The sequence below is a fragment of the Bactrocera latifrons genome, unplaced genomic scaffold (genome assembly GCF_001853355.1).
Source record: "Bactrocera latifrons isolate USDA-ARS-PBARC rearing strain unplaced genomic scaffold, ASM185335v1 scaffold_124, whole genome shotgun sequence".
NCBI classification, from domain to species: domain Eukaryota; kingdom Metazoa; phylum Arthropoda; class Insecta; order Diptera; family Tephritidae; genus Bactrocera; species Bactrocera latifrons.
In genome coordinates, this window is record NW_017534675.1 from 288,541 (window position 1) to 296,200 (window position 7,660).

Genomic DNA, 7,660 nt, shown 5'->3' on the forward strand with positions numbered 1-7,660 from the left:
ACCGAAATGTAGGAATTTTATAGGAAATATTGTCAAGAATTGTCAACGGTCTCAAAAATACATAAGTGGGACCTATGGACCTAACGTTCGCTTAGCAAACGTTGGCCGACAGCCAGCTCCCGTGCAACTCGGTAGAACGCAGTCATTGTTGATAGTGATAACTTCGAAGTCGTACATAATTTCGTCTATCTTGGAACCAGTATTAACACCAACAACTATGTTAACCTGGAAATACAGTGCAGAATTACTTTTGCCAACAGACGCTATTTCGAACTGAATAGGTAAGTGAGTAGTAAAGCCCTCACTTAACGAACACAGACCAAACCAAGTAAGTCACTTATCATCCTCGTCCTGCTATATGGTGTAGAGGCATGGTGATGATGACAACTTCTCATGAGTAGACTTTACGAGTTTTCCAGAGAAAGGTTCTGCGGAAGATTTATGCTACTTTGCGCATTGACAACGTTGGAATATCGCACATGGAATCTCCGATTGGCTTAGCCTGCGCTTAGCAAACGTTGGTCGACGACCAGCTCCTTTGCAACTGGTGATGCTTGTATCGAAGAAGATGCGTTGGGAAAATCCAGGTAACTAGGAGACATAGCCACCTTAACAAATTTATTTAAGCTCAATGCGCTTTGCCGATTTATGAGGTTGAGGTTCGGTTATATATTTTCAAAGTGAGATCCCAGTTTTGTTCGACCTCTTAACTTAAACTAATCTAATCAAAGAATATATTATTATGGCGGGGATAGATGAGTGTCTCTCCTTTATAAAAATATGATGCTGATGTGATTTCGAATTTTCGAAATTTCGTGATTTCAAAGGAAGCCATAGTTCGCCATCGATTTATGACTTGATATTCACAAAAATATCAAATTTTATAGCACTTTCTTTTTCCCAAGGCAAGCAATTTACTTAGACATTTTTTTAAGAAATATTACTTAGGCCTCTCTTTTACTGTAGCCACTTTGAAACATGTTAATTAGTCAAAAATTACTTTCAAATTTCATATTCATTTTATTCCGGCTCTGCACTTCTTCTAATCCACTAACGACGCGCTATTTGCAAATGTTTTCATATTCTTATTTTACACAGCCACTTGTGTTTGAAGAACACTAGCGAGAAAAAAATATATGGCTTTGCCTCCATTTTGAAGAGAGGCAATTGTGGCTGAACGCTCGCAGATGTGGTAACATCAATTGGTCTAAAAATGTTGAATGTTTCATTTTGTTGCTTTTGTTTTTGCTGTTTGCATTACCAGCTCAAGTTCGCTTAACTGGGTCGCAAAACAAGCGGGCAAGTGTACACTTAACCTCATTCAACGACGTTAGTCGTGCATTCAAATCGTCAAACCAGTTCAGTCAGTTACTTCATCCGCCCGTACCATCTTGCTCGTTTAGTCCTTTCGGCATTCAATGCCAGCTGTTTGCCTCACCTTTGCGGCCGGTCGCCGCTGCGACGGCAGTTTAGCAAAGGTGATGAAGAGTGAAAACACGGTGTGTGGGTAGATTTGTTTGTCCCTTAAAAATGCGAAAGAATGAAACAACAAAATCGTTAACAGTATTAGGCGCAACGCGGCGACTTTATTTGTTGTTTTTAAAAATTATAAAAAAATAAGTAAAAAGGTTAACTTTGCCTGCTCCGAAGTTAAATTAGCCTTTGCAGGTGATCATTCACATATATGCTTTGTAGGGTATCCAACGTTTCCTTCTGGGGTTACAAACTTTGTGGTAAACTTAACACACCTTTTTTAGAGTATAAATAATTTATTGAAAATTTGAGTGGTTTATATTGGCAATAATGATCACAAGTTCTCGAAAAATATGGTTAGGAGTGATTGATTATGCTATGAGCATGCATGGTTTTTTAGAACACGAAACTATTGAGAAAGAAGTGTGGATATGATTAGAAACAACATAGTTAAAACAAGTGGCAAGGTAACAAAGATCATATTCGGGATAAATACATAAGACCACAATGGAGAATTATTATATAGTTGAGTTAATCCAAAATCAATTATATTATGTAATCAGCCTCCGATTCTTACTTAGCAAGAATAGCTCGGTATATAATTTTGTACTACTTAAGTAGAAATGAAAGACAAGAAACAACATTAAGTCGGCTTTAATCGGTTGGTTCTATGGAAGCTATATATTATAGCGATTGGGTCTGAACAAATTCTTCAACGCCAAATTTCATAAAGTTATCTCGTCAAATGAAAAAAACCAGATATATGCTATAGTGGTCCGATATTGAATGTTCCCAGAATTGAGCAGCTTGTTGGTGAGAAAATTACCAGTGAATGAATTTTCATATCGATATCTCAAAACTGATAGACTCTTTCGTGTATATGGCGAAATCGATTAAGCTCGTCATGTTCATCGTTCATATACCTTATAGAGTCTCCACGTTTCCAATTGTACGTTACAAACATGTTGGTAAACTTAATATATCCTGTCAAGAATATAATAACCGCATATGTCTTCCCCAACAATCGGTTGTTGAGAGTTCCGGAAAGGGTTCCCAAAGATGTAATTTTTTCAACAACAGTTGATTTGGAGCATCTGCCCATGCTTTTTCGGGTCTTATTAAAGAGTTTTTATTTTTCTTATTAGGAAGATTATATGGAAGTGGAACTGAATCATCTACTACGAACTACTCCTCTATCGCAAACTTCATTCGAAACTGTACTGTTAAGAAAGGTAATAAATGCCCGAAAGGAGCCAGCTTTATCGAATAGAAGAAGAATTGTGTTCCACCAGGATGTTAAGAATGGACCCGTCTGAAGGAAGTAATTCCCCAGAAGTGATCAGTTTGGTGAATAGGAAAAGAATTGTGTTCCACCAGGATAAAATCAGGCCATAAACATCGGAGGTGACTCGTAAGAAGTTTTGATAGCTTGGTTGAGACGTTTTTATGCACCAACCTTGTGCCCGGACCTGGTATCAAGTGGTTACTACCTATTTTTCCGAGGAATTGTTTAGGTTAGGAGGCGGTGTACACTTCTCATTTAAAAATCGTGTATTTTACCCTTTTAAGTTGTATTAATAAATTTTTAATACATTCCTTCAGTATAATTCCCTTACTTGTCGGAATCTTAACAAACTTTGCTGGATTACATCTGTACTTTTATGAAATCAAAGTTGAAGTTAATACTTCTGTACATTGCGACAAAAAAACTACGAGTGAGCTTCCGACCTCTTAAATTGATGAAAATATTAAAAAATTTAAGGATATGGTACTTGAAAATCGTGCTTAGAAGGCGACAAAATAAATATTGATGAATAAATTTATAATTTCCGGGTACTGTTTTTTGACCATGTAAAATCAAAGTTGAAGTCAATGCTGCTGTGTTGAAACTTGATAAGATTTTATATGGGAGTGTTAGAGACTTATTTAGTAAAGAAATTTTATTTGACCTCCGCTTTTCCGGCAAGGTTACTAACTACAGAATGGCAGTATAAATACAAAAATAATAGTGATTTATATATTTGTATGTATAACTCATATGATTTACCATGCATGTACATATGTGCAGAGAAGTCGCAGCAGGGTGTTTTTGAAATTTTAAACCGAAGCTAATTAGTAAAAATTGTTGGAGTAAATTTTCTCTACGCTGATAAAGTATATTTCAATTACACATTGAAACACATTGGCTTCAGAGAATTATTCAAAGGTCAATCGATGCATACAAACAAAATTTACCGAACATTGTGTCATTCCGAGAATTCGAAATACTTCAAACTATAATTTATGCGACGTTATTTTAATAGAAAGCCTCTATATACTCGCATATTAATTGTGATTTACAAATATAATATATGTATAGTATAAATTTTGATATTTATATTAATTAAATGTGTATATATTTATCTGCAAATACTTGCATAAATCAAGCATAAAATATTCATAGTTAAATATTGACACTTGAATATTGACAAAGTCCTTAATACCCTTAAGTATGCCAAACATGCGGATCATATCTAAACAAAGGCAAATGTTGTCATACCTTTCATTGCATTCTACATATGTATATACTATACATTTTGTAGGTGTGTTTGTATACGCATTTATATAGTATGTAATTTAATGGGTTTTATCTCTTTAAATTTACATTAAATGCAATTAAATTAGCGTAATGCTGTAAAATAGTGAAGCGAATTAATCACTTGACCTCAGTTTGCGCAACTTCAATTATTGATATTACTGTAAAAGCCACTGAATTTAAGTAGCAATAATATTTAAATTAACACTTTAATAATAATTTTATCGGCGACAAAGGCGAAAATAAAATAAAATGAAATACAAATTATTGTGCATTGTATTATTATTTACTTTAACAATAGGCTTTTTACTATAAAACAATCAGTTACGCATGAGAAGGCAAATAAATTGTGAAACTGCGTCAATACACAGACACATGTACACACAAATACACATACAAGTTAGTCAATATTGACGTTTTCTTGAAGTACAAACGCATTTTTAACTCATGATTTATTATGAAAGGTGATCCATTTTGAGGTTCTCTACTTTTTTAAAGAAAAACCACAGATACTTCAAATTTAATGGAAAATTGTAATTATCATTCGAAAGATTATGATTTGGTATTTATTTATTAAAGACTATCTCTTTCAAATGTTGGCCTTGTTGGCTATGTCTCAGATGGCCCATCCGTTGAGTTCGCGTTTTGATGACTCGTTCGAGCATTTCGACTGATAACTGTCTAATGACACGTGTAATGTTTTGCTCCAAGATCTGAATCGAAGTGGTATTGCCCGCATAGACTTTAGACTTTACATATCCGCACAAGAAATAGTCTAACGGTGTGATATGACAAAATTTTGGTGGCCAATCGACCGGTCCAAAACGTGAATTTATCTGCTCACCGAAGTTTTCTCACAATAAATCCATTCCATTGTGGGAAGTGGCGTATATTGATTTTTATTGTTCAGTTCACGTGATAACTATATGATATAGTAGTCCTATTTGAATAATATTTTCGGAGATTGTAGCGGTACCTAGGATCTCTAAAAGAATCTCGAATTTTGTCCCGATATCTTGCCAAATAAACAGGGGTTTCCTTATAAGGAATTGAGTTTGTTCGGTCTGTCTGTGTCGCAACTATGCGCTTGTGATCCGTCCTAAGCAATTTCTTTGTAGATTCCCAAATTTTAGGAAGTTATCTCATCCATAGGTCGCTTTCAGTAATTTTCTATATATTTTGTACGGTCTTTGGCGTTTCCTTCTGGGTGTTACAAACCCAAAGGGGCAAATTTAATATACTTTTTTTAGATTATTAATATATATTAGGTTAATTTAAACGTTTTTTTTTTTTTTTGAATGAAGTCAGACGTAAGCACTGAGGCTCATATATTTAGCACTAAGATCCACATCTTTGATATATTAGGGCTTGAACTAATGAGATAAAAATTGTACCCAAAAGTGGGTGGTGCCAATATCATTCTATCAATTTTCAAGGTCGTCATCGGACTTATTTGATTTTCAAACTGTATGTAGAGGTGATGGAATGACATCTTCTGAGCGAGCTTAGACGATATAGGTTTAGTGGTTTGTGAGATATCTACAATAAATATTTCGATCTCTTCAGAGTCCGAAGAAATGTCAATACCAAATTTCATAAAGGTATCTCAATTTGTGTTCAAGTTTTCGTTTGCATGATCAGAAGAAGAACTCATCTCATCATGCTGATCATTTTTATATTATATATTATATTTATACCACTATATTTATTAAAATTCATTGTTATCTTCTTACTTTCCCTAAAACATATTAAGCCAATCACCAACAAAAAACATTGAAAAAATAAATAAAATGAATTAATTATAATTTGTTTTCAAGCAAACTTTTAAAAATTCCTAAATTTGCTGTGCTTCTCTATTATTTTGCCTCGCCACTGTATTCAAACAACAAAAAAAAAAAAAATACGAAAAAATAAATAAATGAATTCAATTAGTTCCTCTTTAAATACAAGCTCACATTTATAATTACATAATATGTTTATAATCAAAGGAATTAATTGTTATTCTTGTGATCAACGGAGCGTATGAGTAACTTTTTTCCTCGCTTTTAATGAATATCTATTAATTACCATTATTAATTCATTATTTTAAAAAGCGTGTTAACAACAATTAAAATGGGAAATAAAAAAATGGTATACTGATTGATGTGCTCACTCAGTGCTTATCATGAAACCACAACTTCAACAAGTGTTAAATACTGCAACAAGTCAGACATAACCTCAAAATATGTAGTATGTGTGTTAAAAAACGTATGTACATTTAAATGCTACTCAATATGGCTGCAGATACATGGAAGTTATATGTATGAGTTAAAGCTAATATTTTGATTAAATAAAGTGATCCAAAAAAAGAAAAAAAGAAAAAAAAAACAAGAAAAGAAAAAGCGTTAAGCGGAGGACCTTCCTTTTACAATTAAAATCTCTTTCCTGGAGAAGATTTCTTAGAGATGTCTATCAACCAATTTTTCAGAGTACGAAGCAAAACAAAAATATTCGTTTTATTGTTTTATATTTTAAGTTTTAAAAAGTCAACGAATTGAAAGTGATAAATACTTGCAAATATCAGGGGCTTTCATATTTTCCTGGCTATAAGCAATTGGGAATAAACAGATGTGTCTCCACTTTCAAGATCTCCAAGAATAGAAGAATAATATAATTATAAAGATGAAGAATTAAACATTTTCCTTTTAAATCAGTGTTTTAGATAAATGCGCCAAAATGTAGGCAACACTTTTTTCTTATATTGCCCATGAATCAGCATGAATGATTCAAAGCAGTGGGTGAAATAATCATAGCACAATTTTGAAACGATAAATAAAAGCAATAATGAATATGTATAAAATGAATCTATTTTCTGGATTGACATGTCCTACCTGCATATTAAATTATCTAACCTAGTACAAATACTTTATTTTTAATTTTCAATGAAATTCACTTACCTTACGCAATTTTGCTGAAAGATAAGAAAAAATAAAATATTGTAAAAAAATAAAATAAATATGTATAATAAAAACTATAATTGCAACTTTATAACAAAATTAAAATAAATATTGTTTGTCACACCTTTTAATTCTGGATAAGGTTTTAGTGAAACAAAATGGCAGTAAATTAAATTGAATGTAAGTAGTTATATTAATTTCATTTAATTACATTTGACAGATATTATTTCATAATTATATTATAATTGTATTGATAGTGACAAAAAACAAACAAAAAATGTGAAAAATGCACGAAATGTGAGTATGACAATAGAAAAAAAGAAATAAAATGGACAATAAAATAATAATTCAGGATATACTCAATTAACTTTAATGGCACATTGATTCAGTTGAATGGATGTTAATTATATTTGAAGCGAGAACTTCCACTCTTTGATGCTGTACTGTTATCAATTGATCCATCTGAAGGAAGCACATGCCTAGAAGTGGCCTGCGTTGACCAATAGGAGAGGGATTGTAATGCATTAAGATAAATTTATGAAATTACCTTCAAAATGAAACTGAGTTAACGAAAAGCAGTGCATGTTTTGCCCAATTTATTTATTTCTAACTGTGCTCTAATCTTCTTTGTAGAACAATGTGATTGGATCTTATCAGTATGACGTTAGGTCTAGAA